This window comes from Neopelma chrysocephalum, unplaced genomic scaffold (assembly GCF_003984885.1).
Source record: "Neopelma chrysocephalum unplaced genomic scaffold, ASM398488v2 Primary Assembly neopelma1_43, whole genome shotgun sequence".
In the NCBI taxonomy this organism is placed as follows: Eukaryota; Metazoa; Chordata; class Aves; order Passeriformes; family Pipridae; genus Neopelma; species Neopelma chrysocephalum.
In genome coordinates, this window is record NW_020897702.1 from 8,068,067 (window position 1) to 8,084,075 (window position 16,009).

The window sequence follows — 16,009 nt, forward strand, 5'->3', positions numbered from 1 at the left end:
ATATATGTATTAATAGCTGAAAATATTTGTACCTACTATTTTTCAACAAGCAATAGAACATGCAAATAGGCCACAGCAAAAACCACAGGTTTTCACTGTAAGCAAAGAAGATGTTGAACTCAGGAGGAGAGAACTGTAAAAGGATTTAGCACATTAAGTAATCAGTCAAGTGTATGTCCACTGACAAAGATAAAAGGAAACAAAGAAAATTCTAGTGTATGCAGAGAGCTGGGGTGATCTGGTCAAAAACAAGTGCCACTACTGGAGTGGGAGGGGAAACACTACAGGAACAGAAAGCAGATCTCTAGAATACCAGTAAGAACTCAAGAGCAAAAGTCAGGATCACGATTACAACTGAAATGCAAAGAACAGCAAAGAATTCCAGTGCTCGTGAAATGTATGAGGTAGACCTCCTTTAAATACAGAGGCAAGCTCCATGATCAGCTTCTAACTTGTCTGCTTGTCAAGACTTGCTTTGATCAGCTGCAGAGCTATTAGCCCAGAAAGTGACTCAGAGCAATCTGACTGGAGGACACAACAGGATGTAAGCTTTAACACATTGATGCTACTTGGATTTCTCAGTGGCACAAGTGAACAACAGCAGCTCTCAGCTGCATGCAGCTGTGTGGTTTTACAGGGAATAGACCAAAGTGTTTAAAACCGAACAAAGTAGAAGTTCTACTGCGGACATGTGCCAATATTTCAACCTGAATATGAGGAAGAACTTCTTTACTATGCAGGTGACTGAGCACTGGACCAGGTTGTCCAGCAAGGTTGTGGAGTCTCCCACACTGGAGATATTCAAGAACCATCTGGATACAACCCTGTGCAATGTGCTCTAGGAAGACTCTGCTTGAGCAGGGGGGTTGGACCAGATAACCCACTGTGGTCCCTTCCAACCACACCTGTTCTATGATTCTGTGAATACCACTGAAAACATTAATTCCATCAATGAAAAGCTGTTTTTAGACATTTTGACTATAGGGTACGATTTGCTAAAGTTTGTTTCTGGGAATTTTAGTCATTGAAGCAGCTCCATTACCTAACACAGGAGCAGAACAGCTAAATTCAAATGAAACGTTATACAGTAGAGAAAAAAATGAGTTGGTCTCATCAGACTGAAATTTCCAGTTGTCATTACGTTTTTTACTCTAAAATGATAATTTAATGTCATAGTACATTTTTGAATATCACTTGTCATCTTCCTCTGGAGGCAAGAAAAGCAGTATTTTTAAATATCTTGGGATGATACTGAAGGCTTCTATACTTTTCAATCTAAAGCTCTTAGCTGTGTAGAACCCAACCATGTTTGCATTGACAAGAAGTTCTGAGAACTGGAAAAAGATCATCCATATGGATATGGAACACCAGTATAGATATGGAAAGCAACTTACATTATAGGTAACATCTACAAATTTTAATTTTCAGGGTTAGAGATAGCACCTTTGTTGAGTGATAGCTGGATCCAGGTGGCCTCTTTTATCCACCACATGATAGAAAGAGTCCACCTCAGCAGGGATGCTAATGTGAGACTGAGAGGGAAGCTAGGAGCAGTGCAACATGGACCTTCCATCCTTATCTGTAATCAAAAAAAAAGGAATATCTGGAATGGCAGGTGTCTAATTAGATAAACAAATATTTTCAAACACTTGATGATAAAGGTACAGAGTTGAAAAGTAATGACTAACAGAGTAATGGACTTCTCACACATTTGCCATCGGTGATGGCAGGTGAGATTATCAAGATTCACAACTAGAAGCAGCTTCTCTGTTGTGTATGGCACAAATGGAATTCTGTGGAAACAAAGAGATGCAATGTGAAATCAAATGTGTGCTAGTGCTGGCTAATATAGATGTTATTATAGTGAGAAAAAGGACTTGCTCAAGTGAACAACTTACTCCGTCTTTATTTGCTTAAAATTACAGTTTAGAGTATACCAAAGATAGTGTGAAGCACCGGAACAGTTATTCCTGGGAAATTTACCACTGTGAGTAGTAAAAATGACAATCATTACAGACATAGCCTAGTATCTATCTTCTGCAAATAGAAACTACAAAGTCAAGGAGAATCACAGCCACAATACATGTAAAAGAAACTGTCTTGCACCTTTGGGAATGGCTAATTACTCTGAAGCAGTCTGTGCACACTGAGTGATCAGAAGGGGTCAGCATGTGACAGCGTGCCATACCAGCTCTATTTAGAACATCAGACAAATATTCTGGGAATTTTCAGATACTGATCAGAGGATGAATAATTAATTCCATTTCAACTACTGTGCTGTAGTTTTAGGTGCAAAAGGCGTCTGAAAAGGTCTTCAGTATTCTCTGCAAAGAAGTGTAAATAGTGAAAGTAATAAGGCCCACAAAGAAGAATTCCCTGAACAGACAATAGGTGTCAATGGCTCAGTTCACATATGAAGAGTTCCAGCTGCTTTTGGAGGAAATGGTATCAAAGTGACACATCAGCCTCTTACCCTCTTGCCATTAATGGATTAGTGAAACATTCATTCAGCCATTTGAGAAAGCAATCTGTGCTCCCATTCCTGCATGGTATTAAGCTAGCTAGCTCAAGATAGTTACCCACACAATAATCTTTTGTCTGTAGAAACACACTCTATCAATACTGTTTGCAGGACTTTAATTTAAGACCTCACCAGGATGTCCTAATCCTTAATGTACAGGATACTGAAAATAAATATTATGACTGAACAGTTACAGCTAAAAACATCAGAGCAAGCGGTTTTCATTAGGGAAAAAAATGAATTTTGGAGGCAATTTGGAAAGGTGGAGTAATTAGGACAGAGACTGATCCTATCCTCTGCTTCATTAGGCTGAAATCTCATAGAACTAATTAGGTTCTGGAGAAGACATGGAATGATAAGGCTAAAAGAGATCTCTCAGAGTCTTGTAGCCCATTGCTTTAGCCCAATGCAAAATGAATTATATCTTTAACATTCCCGGACTGCTCTTTAAACCTTTAGCTTGTTTTTAAACAACTTCTACAACCTCATGAATTTTATTCCAACACTTCAATACCTTCAACATCCAAAAGTTTTCTCTAACATCCAATTTGAATCTTTCTTGCTTTTTCAGAACAAATGTAAACAGACTATATTCCTAATTTCTTTCAGTCTGTACTTCCTACAGCTCTAGTAATTCTTTTGATTTTCTTTGGACTCTTGCCAGTTGACGTATGACTTTTTTTCAGTGCCACAAATTGAACACAGCATTGTATTGGAAGAGTCTTCAGAGCCATACAATGTGTGCTTATTTCCTGTGTCTTGTAGACTGTATTCCTGTTTATCCATCCCACTATTGCTAGGGATTTTGTAACACCATTGTATTTTGGCAATATACCAGGAGTCTCACATCGTTCTTTGCATAACAGTTACCTGAGCACTTTATTGTTCTCCATCCTACATATGATTATTTTTGCCTGGAAGTAGCATCTTTCCCCTACTGAGTTATAGCTTTTTCTTCCTCCAGATGATTTCTCTCATTTACTTTTTTGAATTCTAATCCTGACTAAACACAGCTAAAATCTCTCCCATTTTTGTGCAAGGTTGGATTATCTGTTTAACTACTCAGGTACTTTTTGAAAGAATGAACAATATTAAACCCTGTCCCTGCAGGACTTCAGTTAATATGCTGTCCACTCTCCCACTTGTACAGAGAACAGTCAATAACGACACTATTAGTATAATTTTGCATTAGAGTAGTTTCATCTTGGTCATGTATCTCCAGGTTATTTATCAGGCTTTCACATACAGGAATATCAAAACTATTACTTAAGTCAGTATACAAAACATCAACCAGTTCTTCATCTGTAAGACCTATTAACCAGACACGAAGACAGTTAAACTAGCTTGCTATGATTTGGTTTGTGTTGGTTGTAACCTTTTTTCTTTCTGATTCTTATAAGTAGTTTGTTCCAGTATTTTTACAGGAAAAGACTGATTGGTTTATATTTCCCAGATTTATCTTTCCCCCATTTTAAATGCTTTCCTTTTTCTAACTACTTTTTAGGATTTGTCAAAGATAGCTGATAACTACTTCACCCATATCCTAGGCTGAGGTTTCTCAGGTTCAGGCAGTTTGAGAGCACACAAAGTATTTTCTTATCTATACTTTCTTATTCTTGGCTGAGTATTTACTCCTTTAACTATGGGCCTTTTGCTACCATCTGATTGCAACTGACCTTGGTGGTGGAAGCTGATGCAAAAAAAAGGCGTTAAACTATTAGATGTCTTGATAACTTTCTTATGTATTGATCAGTGGGCTAATTCTTTTCATGATATTCATGCTATTGCTAATGTATTTAAATACTTTTTGTGCACCTTGGCCTCTCTGATTTTTGTACCTTCATATTTATGCTATATATTTTTATTTCTTCCCTGGTAATTTGGCCTGCTTTGCACTTTCTCTGTGTTTCCTTGTTGTTTAAGAAGAACTCATGGTTTAACCACATTGGTCTCTTTGTACATTCACTGTCTTTCCTACACAATAAAAGAGTTCACATTTTTGTATGTACGTTATTAAGGAACTGGCAGTTTGTCCAATGTATGCTTGTTTTTACTTTCTCAAAGATCCTCAGTTCCTGTTTTCTAGTCTCTTCTTCCTAAGTGTTCTCCTAACTTGCCATTTTCAACCAGTTCCTCCGTTAGTTAAAAATGTATCTTGTAGAAGCTTCCTACAAGGTGATTTCTCTTGCTTTATCAAAAAGTCTTCACAGACTGAACAGTTTGTGTCCCACTCTGTTCTTTTTCCAACAAATAATAAGTTTAAGTAATAATCTACATTGCTATCAAATAGTTTCTCCGGATCATTTGTCTACATGCCCACGATTAGATACAAATTTGGTTTACTGATCTATAATAAATTCCCACAGTGGTGACATCCATTCATATTTCCTTTATTCTTTGTACAAAGATCTTCAGCATAAGATGTCCTTCTACTTTCTGTAGTATTGATTATTTCCTTATCTGTGTCCTTTTACAACAGGTTTTACCCTGTTAGTATTCTAGCTCCATGAAAAACAATACAATCTGTTACTCCAATTTGATCATAATTTGAATCATGTACTAGGATTTAAAGGTCTTCAAACACAGTCATTTAGAACAGTATTTAAGTAGAAAAGTGAGGAACGGGGGTGTTCATCTTCTAAGCATCAGGTGAAGACTGAAGATTCATGAGTGCTTGTATTAACCATGAACACTCAGGGATTCTGTTTATTTGAAGTTATCCTCATCATCCTGTAAATTTTTATGCTGCAAAGACTCAGAGTTTTCCTTACTCCTTCTTATGCTTCAGTGGGGATCAGCAAGTTCTCAGCCTAAAAGACTTGTCTGACAAATCCCAGTGCATTCTCCATACATTTTTGGGGCCCTTGAAGCAGTCAAGGTATATCAGGACAAGGGGTTCCAGTTAGCTTTGCTGTGGGTTCTCTGTTGAAGTAGTGGTGGCAGGTGTTGCCTTCCCCACTATTCTGGCAAGAACAGTATCATAGAATCATGAAATATCCTGAAATGGAAGGAACCCACAAGGATCATTGAAGTCCAACTCCTGGCCCCGCAAAGGACAACCCCAAGAATCACACCAAGTGCCTCAGCACCAACTCTGTTACCTACTCCCAGACAGGCCTAATGGGGATCCCCCTCGGGGCATGACTCCTCTCAGAAACAATGAAGTGACTACAGGAATACTTATCTCCTTCAGAGAAGCAGGAGGAGCAGGAACAGGTATGCATAGACAATACTCCTCTGTAGCCAAGCTATGCATGTGTCTTAGTCTGAAAGAAGTTATCTGTGACTTCTTTTGTCTGTTCACAGAATTCTTTCACCAGGTTGTAGTTTCTGGTCACTTTTCTTATTTAGGCTTGGAGATTACACACCCTCAGTCAGTCATACATAATTCATGATTGCAGTATTTCATTCACTACCACATGACCAGAAATTTGCTTTTTAAATAGAAGTCCAAGATTTTTTTTAAACAATATTGTTCCAGGAGGTAGACAGCAGGCACTAGGATATAATATGTATGCTTTAATCCTACCCTACATAAAGTTAAATCTCAATGTCCTAGAAAAACTCTAGAATGCATTATTCAGATCAGGTAGATTTTCTATCATGTTATTTGTTAGGCTAAGAATGAGATACTAAGATAGACATTGAATAGGCAACTGATTTTCAAATGTGATACCTGATAGTTCCTAGTGAACTTACTGGCAGCTGTAAATTACTGTTGCCCCAAATCAAACTATATATTTAGTAAATTAAATATGGATAGAATATAATAATTCTAGATATCCATTAGGAAACTGACAATTTTGGGGGGATCTATAATGTGACTGTACAATCAATTACCACACCAAAAACTCCTTCGCCCTGAGGTTAAACAATGGACTTTCCATGTGACACATTCTATTGTGAGAAAGAAACTTTACTTGAAACTGTCCCTATTTAAGTAATTTTCACAGTGCTTTAGCTCAGAATCATTCTTGTTAATAATCTTTATACAGTGCAACTGAAATTGTTACTTGGGTGCTTTCATCAAAACTACAAACCAAATCAAAACATACAAATTAAATCCAGTTGTTGGTTTCTGAAGACACACTTCCTCTGCTTGATTGTCAATGAGTGGACAGAGCTGAGATCCACTTTTTGACCTTTGATGACATTATGCACACAAAGAGGTGCTAGGCAATAGTTCACAAAGGTAGCACCTCTCTTGGAGAGTTTGCAGGCTTTCAGATGAGTTACAACAAAGAGGAAGTTGCTCAAAACTTGTTAATTGGTCAGCTTGACCAATGCATTTCTGCACATGCCCCAGTTGGTGACTAGTTTATTATACAGAGGCCATCTGATATTAGCATGTCAGCTTCTCTCTCAGGGGTGTAATTTTTACCATGGTAATTAGTCCTAGGTAACCTTCTGGCAACCTTCCCCCTTCTCCCCCATATCCCTGGACAGGTGGTGATTCATCTTTGACATTAACACGCTATTGTCATTCTTGTGGTATCTTGTGATTCTCCACTTTGAGGACCACAGTATTGGATCAAAACCATTGAAGTCAGGTGATGCAGTCCTGAGCTCATACACACACCCCCCGGGTAATATAGAAATAGATCCCTCTGAACTAGCGGATGCTAAGATCTAGGTACTACAAGGTATTTGGCTGCCATGCTGTAGTGACTATGGTGCTATATAATTTGAATATTTTAGGTTCAAGCACTTCTAAACCACATGCCAGTGCTGCACCAGGATTTTTTTCTCCATCATCTGGAATTCAAAACTGGTCTGTCCAACTTTTCAAGTCAAACAAATTTAATAAAAAAGTACAGGACTAAAGATAGAATATAGATGAAAGCTTAGTTGTGCTGGCAACAGTTCTACAGCTGTAATAGTACACAGTTTCTATAGGTAAGAGTGAACCAATTGAATTGCATATTTACCTACAGTCAGCAACAATGTATTCTAGTGAAATAATCACAAAACTGGGAGACATGTACCAGCTCTATCTGAGTAAATGAAGATGTAATATTCTGCCACTTAACAGTCAATTAAGTAACCACAGTTACTTTTTACTTTGCAGTTACTCCCAGTCAGTATCTGGAAGGTGAGTAGAAGTGGATTGGTAATTGTAACTAAGAAGAAATGTGTAACTTTGAAAGCCGTGTTGTCTGGAACACAGATTTGGGATACTAGGTATGTACACCAGAGTGTCTTTCTAGGTAGATGGATAGTTTTGTGACCAGTTCCATATAGATCTTTAAACCTGCTGAATGGAGACAAATGGAAAGGCAGAACACATGCTCCTATAAAAACGCCAACGTTGACAGCAGCTCTAGTCTCCAAGAAAAAGCAGGCTGATGAATGTTCTTCCTTCACCATTATTTCACTGTGTAGCACAACTAGCTGACGATGTAGTGGTGATCTCTAAACCACTTTTTACTGTAATTCTTGTCATTCTACATCAAATAACTTTTCATATCAAGAAGACCTCTGTAATCATCTGAAGGTATTTTTTCACTGAAACTTCATTCAAGCTTGATCTCTCTGTACCATTTATCCATTAATTTAAGCTACCTGGAGAGAAAGTTTTGCATTTCTGTGTCTTTCTACAAGTTTAGAAAAAGAATATTAGTTGCCTTTGATGGCCTTACTGCACTCCTCTGTATAAAGTGAGCTTTTCCCATACTTTTCCAATGTACTCAGTTTTCCTTTTTGTAGTGTTTGTTCCTCTGATCCTCAAACGTATCTGCTGGGAAAAGTAAAAGATTCATACTGGAATATGGAATATATATTTTTAATTCTTTAATTAACTAAAACTTTTATCACACTCTCAAAAGGATTTGCATCTGAGGATGCTGGGATAGGTTTCCCTGGAGTGATTTTGAATCCACAAATAATGTTTTACAACAGGAAATACAGTGCTTCTCACAGGCAGCTCTTCTCTAGATTAAACATTCACACTGTCTGGATGGACTGCAATCTATGTTCACAGATTTATGTGTATTTTTCACCCATTTTGCACAGTATGGTCTTCTGAAAGTTCACTTGGCAAAAAACAGTTCTTACTAAGTATAAAGTGTAAAATCTGGCAATAAAGTTTTAAATTAAACTCAGCATTTTTCAGCCAACTTTCTGGCAACTGCTGCCTTACTAAACAGTATCAATTCATAGCCAATATTATGTGTAGTCTTACAGACATGTCCACCACCATTTTTTCAGAGCAACACACTCCCAGCCACTGAGATACCAGGTATCACAAGGCAACAGTGGATGGCCAGGGATGACTGCAACACCTCTGCTGAAGATATGGTGAATGTGGTCCATAAAAAGGAATAAATTGAAAAACAAACAGAAAAATGACATTATTATCTTTCAAATGAATTATCCATTGGATAAGTGTCCTGTAAGAGCAAATACACATTGGGGAATCCATCCAAGTCACCATCAAGGTAAGTGATGCTTAGTCCTGTTGGCAGAGGGGATCCTGTCTTGGGAGACAGCTCTTGGTCCTGACATGTCCAGGCATAAACAGATGAACACCTATTTACTATATACATAAGAAAGAGAATATACTTATTAATATTTCAATGCTCTCTTCTTGTGTACGAATCAGTTATAGGATTGTGTAAATCAATTACTTAGCCTACAAGTTAAAACTGATTACATTGAAGGTTATCTATGCCATGTGTAGGCTTATTCCTAAATTTTGCCCTAATATGGAGATGAGGATTGTTCAGGCTCCTGCGCTGTTGAAAACCACTGGGACCTCATCACCACATCCTTCCAGCATCATAGACAGGGATGTGCTCTGTTGACTACCATTTCCCAGTTCTCCCAGAGGCGAAGGCATACCCTGTGCAGAGGTTGAAGCGGCAGTGTTCAGCACCCTCTTTAAAAATGGCATCCAGTTCCCATAGTTCTCAACGGGAATGAAGCCACCGTCGCCCCCAGGCCTCCATTTGGAGAGTGTGGCGGCTTTGTGGCCGGAGGGTGGGCTGGGCTTGCCAGTGTGGCAGGACTGTGAGCTTGATTCATTGGGAACAATGGCACGGGGCTGGAAAATGGCAGAACAAAACACATCGGCCTGCGATCTCTGGAAGAAGAGAAGGCATTGTGGAAGGGATCAATTTTTCATGAATTTCTCACAGGCAACTTTATGTCCCCGCCTCTGCTGATGGATAAACCTCCAGTTATAGTGGAAAGTAAAGTAATAATTAGACAAGGAGTTTGATCAGGAGTGCTAAATAAGTACTTTAAAAGGTAACCCATGGTAGCACATTTTCTAAAAAGATGATATGAGATTAGAATAAAAGTGTGCAATGCTATGCAAGGCTATAGGGATGTAAAATAAAGGAGAGAATTGCGCATGTTTTGTAACACACACATTAAAATGCATGAAAGTAATTCCCACTTCAAAATCAGCCTGGCCACTTACTGCAAGTGCAGCTAGATCTCTTGCTGTTTGTGTAGCCCAGCTCCTCCTCCCAACTCACTCTGCTGTCCACTCCAATACTGCCAATTTTTGTGCTTATTGCAGCATTTTTTTCTTTTAACACTGTTCATCCTTCTGTATTTTATGGGAACATTCACTGATTCCTGGAGTGGAGGGTACTCATCTACAGCCCATGCCAGAGATAATAGCTTCAGCCCTCAACGTATTTTGGTATTTTGGCCAGCCATCTCCCCATCATCCAGCACTCTGTCTTGGGCATCTCCCACTAGCAGCAGAAACCAGAAGCAGCGAGACTGATGTTGCCATGCTGATAAATGAAGACTTTCATCCTTTCAGTGCACTTGCTCTGCAGGTTGACACATGCTGGTTACTCACATTGGTCACTGTAAGAGTAGAAGACCCTTCCATAAGATTTATTACAAGGAGATCAGGGCTTATTTTGCTTAGGAAGACTTTCCTGCCTGGAAGAGGCAACTTTCCCAGAGACAGAGGCAACTTTCCTGCATTCCAGAGAAAACTCTCCCTGGTATGAGAAAAAGACAAGTCTTTGCAGACATGTTTGAAGGCCTCCACAGAGGAGGGGCCAGGGATGATAAAAGCCCTAAGAAGAACAGGGGGCATGTCTTTCCCCAGGCCCAGTGTTTGAAATGCCATTAAGGTTAATGTTTTTTAAGTCTAGTGTTCTTGACTTTGGAAATAAATTTTCCTACAATCCTTCCACTGCCTGGCATTTTGGGGGTACCATGACATTTTCTTACTTCACAGTCATGCATCTTCTTTCTTCTTTCTTCCACTTAAGGGCAGATTATGTTGCATTTGGTTCTCTATCATCTGTGTTCTAGACTCGGCCTTATCTGTCTTGATAGGTGGATGGGATGCCACTGTTCTCCAGTTATTTTCCTTTCTGTCCCTATTATTGACCTGTATCTGTAGCTTTCTTCTGTGACTCATATGACAGTACAGCTTGGAAAGATGCCTTTTGCCATTTTTCAGTGTAACGAAGTGATGGTTGGACTCACCAGATGCTTAGTTGTGTGTACCTAACATCAGGTCTGTTTCTCTGATTATAGCAGAGACTCCTTTGCCTTATCTTAATTCAAATATAATCTTCCTGATTCTTCTGCTATTCTTAACTGAAAATAGGGAAACTGTTCTCTAGTCAGTCTTACCAACTCAAAGCTAATCAAAGCTAATCAGTTTAGTCCCTGAAAGAATGCACCTTCATGGCTCAAAATTGCCTAACAGCACTCCAGGTCTCTACTTAGCATTTGATATTCAGTCTTGCAGCTGCCTTTATGACCAATTTTGCCTGTGCTCAAATTCTATCCAGTGCAAAACCATTTACATTCTGCTACAATGCACAGTACCTTGTCTAAGTGTGACCACCAGCCAGGTTTAGGTGACCTAGTCCAGGACCAATCATATAAAGATTCCACTTGGTCATGTGAGAAAGGAAGAGGAAAAATAAACACAAGGAGATTATTATTTCCTAATTTCTTTTGATCTATGACAAATACCGAGAAAGGCTACATTATTTGACACAGAGAGCTCAGGTAAAAGTCATCAAGTTATTGAGTTACTATAAGCAACCTTCTCTCACCAGACCTATTCTATACACAGGCTCAGGGATAGCATTATCCCTTCACAGCTGGACCTCAGCCAGTCTATTTTCCCTCTCCGTTTTAGGGCTTCATTGATGCCTGACATGTCTTAGAAAGTTTGTGCACATATCTCAGGACACTCTCCTCACTGTGTTCTGCATCCATCACATTCAGCACAGTGTGTCAGGATTGGGCTAGTTTGAGAAAAAGTATCTCAAGGGTTCCGGTTGCAGTTCTCCACTGAGTATCCACCAATTAAGTTCATCTGCAAAAAGCTGAATTAGCGACTGTGATCCTATAGTTTCAGGTTTAATTATATTCAAAGGAATTTGACACAGGACTTTGGACATTCCAGGAACCTGGAATGCCACTGGGTTCCAGGTGCTTCTGCATCATCACATTATTTTCAAATTTCATGCTATTTCCCATATATACTAATAGAGGCATTCATCCCTAGACAGTAGGCACACATCCTTGGCTAGGATCAGGCACGTATGTGTCCCACTGTGCAAACACTCTGGGCTGATAGGTTTACATGTAGTTTGCTTTGTACATTGTACATGGCAAAGTAGGTTGCGTGGACGATGCTTCTGGGAGGCATCAAGTGGTCATGTGAGCTGATTTGCAGAGTTGTGGTAGGGGTATCTACATTTAATTTTTTTTTTTATTCTTTCCAGTCCTGTTCCTACAAAGCAGTATATTTGGTCCCTTGCTGGATAAAAAGAAATGACCACAGTGTCCCAATTTTTCTCAGAATTGGAACACCTAATGAACATCACTTGCTTTGCGATTTTGTCCTGCTCACATTCCTGCCATAGGATATCTGGGATTTTGTGTGTGATAATATGATACTAATCTTGGGAATTTATACTTGAAGAGTTCCTTTCATTTGAGAATTCAGAGTGCTAAAAGGTTAATTCATATTACATTACATTACCCTTGTGAAGCAAGTAAACATTTTCCCCAGTGCAGAAATGGAGATATTAAGAACAAGATTTTGCAGTCTGTATGCCTTATAGACACCTATATAAAAAATGGCCTTATTTTTGCAGGTAGTAAGTACTTAAGGCTTCCACTGATTTTAGTCTCTAGCTTTTGTCACATGCTTTTGAAAACAGTCACTTAAATAAATGGCCCTGGGACACAAGATGATATGTTAAACGTGTTCACATAAAGTATCTGCCTTTGTTTGGTCTGACATACAACCAGAAACCCTAGTTTAATTCCCTTTACAGTCCTTAATATTAGGAAAAAACATACCAAGGAAAAACCAAACCACACCCCAAACCAAAAAGGAGCTTATATATCTGTCTCATCTAGAAGCTGGTAAAATGTGCTGTTTATATCTTAAATTTCTATATGGGAGAGCACAATTCCTAACATATTTCTTCACTGCTGCGCAATGAAGCAACCTTGCTACGCTACAGATTTAACCAGTGACTTGCAGTAGCTCTCATCTAGTGTGAGTAGCACCAAGGACCTGTGGGAGCAGCTTATTCTGTCCTGTCACTGGTGCGGGAGACCCCTGGTGGCCTAGTGGTTAGCGTGCAGGACTTTCACTGCTGTGACCACGGGTTCAAATCCCGGTCTCCTGGCCTGATGGAGGTCGTTAGCCCTGTGTGGCCATCCATCTATGAGAAGGACACTCTAAACAAACCTACGTCCTGAGGACCTCACTGCCATTGTCCAAGCTTGCTTGGCCCCAGCAGATGAACCTTAGGATTAAAGGGTGGGCTCAGTTCAGCGCAGGCTGTGTCTCACCTAAAAAATCCATTGCGCAGGCTGGAAAGGTAAAAGACCTTTCCCCAAATCTTCGTTCGCGAAGATGGGCCATTATACACTGGTGCGGGGAAGCACTCAGGGCAACAGTTTCTTGCTACTAGGCTTCAATGGGATTCCAACAGGAATAGAACCTGGCTGTACAGGAGGGTTGTCTTTAAGTGCAAGAGGTTTTCTTTGAGATCATGCTATCACTGCAAGGCTGCCTGACTTGCAGGCATGTAGAGCAGTTTATTGTATTTGTTTTCTGAATGAGCTAAACTGCCCTTTCATTTACTTTGAGATTAAAGCTTGCTTGAGAGAATAACCAGGGAGTCTGTGGACTTCTTTATTCTGGTCTGAAAAGAGATAAAATGGGCCATACCAGACTATTACCAGGCTACAACACTGGGGGAAAAAAGTGGGTCTACATTGAAGTTTTCACTGGGCTAAAAGTTTGTTGTTATTTTTACTATCATGATTCAGTGTGTTACATTTCTCAGCTGCCTGCCTGGTAGCTGAGCTACCTTTCTTGACAAGATAATCTTACTTTAATCCTAAAATGAGCTGGGAGCAAGAAATATGTGCTCCTGTCTCCTTTGCTTGAGTTTAGCCTACTATTTTAGCTCAAGTCCACTTTGATGGGCAATGTACCAGAAAGCTGGCAAGATTTGCACAGAATATGGCTGACATAGGGATAGAAAAATTTTAAACTTCAGCAAAATCTCCTCAAATTCCTCAAGTGAGGGTGTCACAGGGACAGACTCTTTGTCATGCTCATGAAGATGGATACCTCCAAATTCCAAATATGGACAGAGATAGTACTTTAAGGAGTGTTTCTTCCCTCCCTTCAGGTGAAAGGAAGCCTCTAACAGATGCTGTTTGAGATGAGGATGGAATGGTAATACCACATTTATTAACTACCAATGCCTGCTAAATAACCTTTCACTTGCTCCTCTTCTCCTTCTCCCTTTATTCTTTTAGCTGGATTAGTTCTCCCATTCTGTTCACATGTGGCTGTATAAGCAGCAGAGTAACATGATAAAAAAAACCTGCAGTAAGAAATAAAACAGGGACAATAAATGTCAGGGGAAAGAATGGAGCAGAGGTTCTACAGACCTCTGTAGAGGAAGTGCTGCTGCTGGGCATAGCCACACTCATACAACCTAGATTCTCAGAGTTTTGCAAAAATAATAAATATCTAGAAAATGTTAAAATCTGATCTATGTGTGGTATAATTTTAGATACAACTGAACTAACAAATACCAAATAGCAATTATAGCAAGTTAAAAACAACTTAATGCCAGTTTACATAATATGAGATTAAACCTAATTTCTGATATCAATTTTAATTTATCAACATTGAGATAATTGAGATTTTCTTTTTTGTAACAGTAAAACTGTACATCTGCTACTTACATCTACTTCCTAGACAGGTCAACACTTTTCTCAAAAAAAATTTGGTATCCACTACCTGTCAAAGATAGTACAATGAATGAGACAGGCCTTGAGGCTTCTCTGTTATGGCAGTTCCTGAATTCCTGTGTGTTATACTACAGACAAACCATATTCTACCATAAAAAAATAATTGAAGTTAAATATTAAAAAGTGTGTCAAAACAATGTTTCAATTCACCGAATTTGTTCATTATTTCATAATTTTTGATTAGGTAAAATTTGTAGGTTATTGAGTTTTCAGGATGGTAAAATATTTTGACCTGTAGAAAATGCTCAGAGATTATAAATACTATTTCTTGTCTAGCTGTAAGAATCATTGACAGGTATGAGTGAGATCAAAGAGGTTTAGGTAAAAGTATTACATGAACTACTCAAAACTGAGTTCACACATTCTTAATTCAGTTTAAACCTCTTCCCTTGCCAAACACAAAACCCAATCCTAGAACTGGAAAGCAAAAATAAAGACCACAAAAAAATGTTTCATACCTTTCTAGATCATAGTCACTCTTCAGATTACAGAACATTTTCAGCCCCAATGGCATTGTGGAAGAGTGAGTCAATTCACAGAGAAACAGCCTTATGTTCCAATCTAAAAGGAAAATCGAAAGAAGAAATTACTGCACAAAGAAGAATCGTGTAAGAAAATTTACAGAATATGTTAGCTACTTGAGAGGATACAAATAATCAAATGCAAGAAATATATTTCGCTACAGATTGTAAGAGAGATGATTTGAAGTAAAAGACAACAAAAACCCCAACCACTGGCCATCTACCACATCCTACTGAATCCCCAAGTGAAGCTCTATTTCCTGATGTGCTGACAGCACATCAAATGATTGTTTAGAGATAAATTAAGGGCTGAATATATTTGGGGAATGCTTTAGGGCTTTAACTTCCTGCTTGCCCTAGTATTCAACCGTCACTCTTGTACAGAATAGGCAAAGACAATATGCTGAAAAATATTCAAAAAGGAGTGCATTGTATGCTTTGGTTATATTAGTGGAGAAAGTAGCTTTGGAAAAGTCAGGTAACTTTTGTCGAGCTTAAAAGTCCATCTGGCAAGTACGCCTTCACAGACAAATCTGTTTTCATATATTTTCCGTCCTTGTTTCCTTGAGACCAATGTTGTTTTAAAGAATAATACTGACTACACATACATGGTTAATTCTGAAATACTGATCTTAATTCACATTAAAAAATCTATTAATATGGCATGCATTTAGGTGGCTAC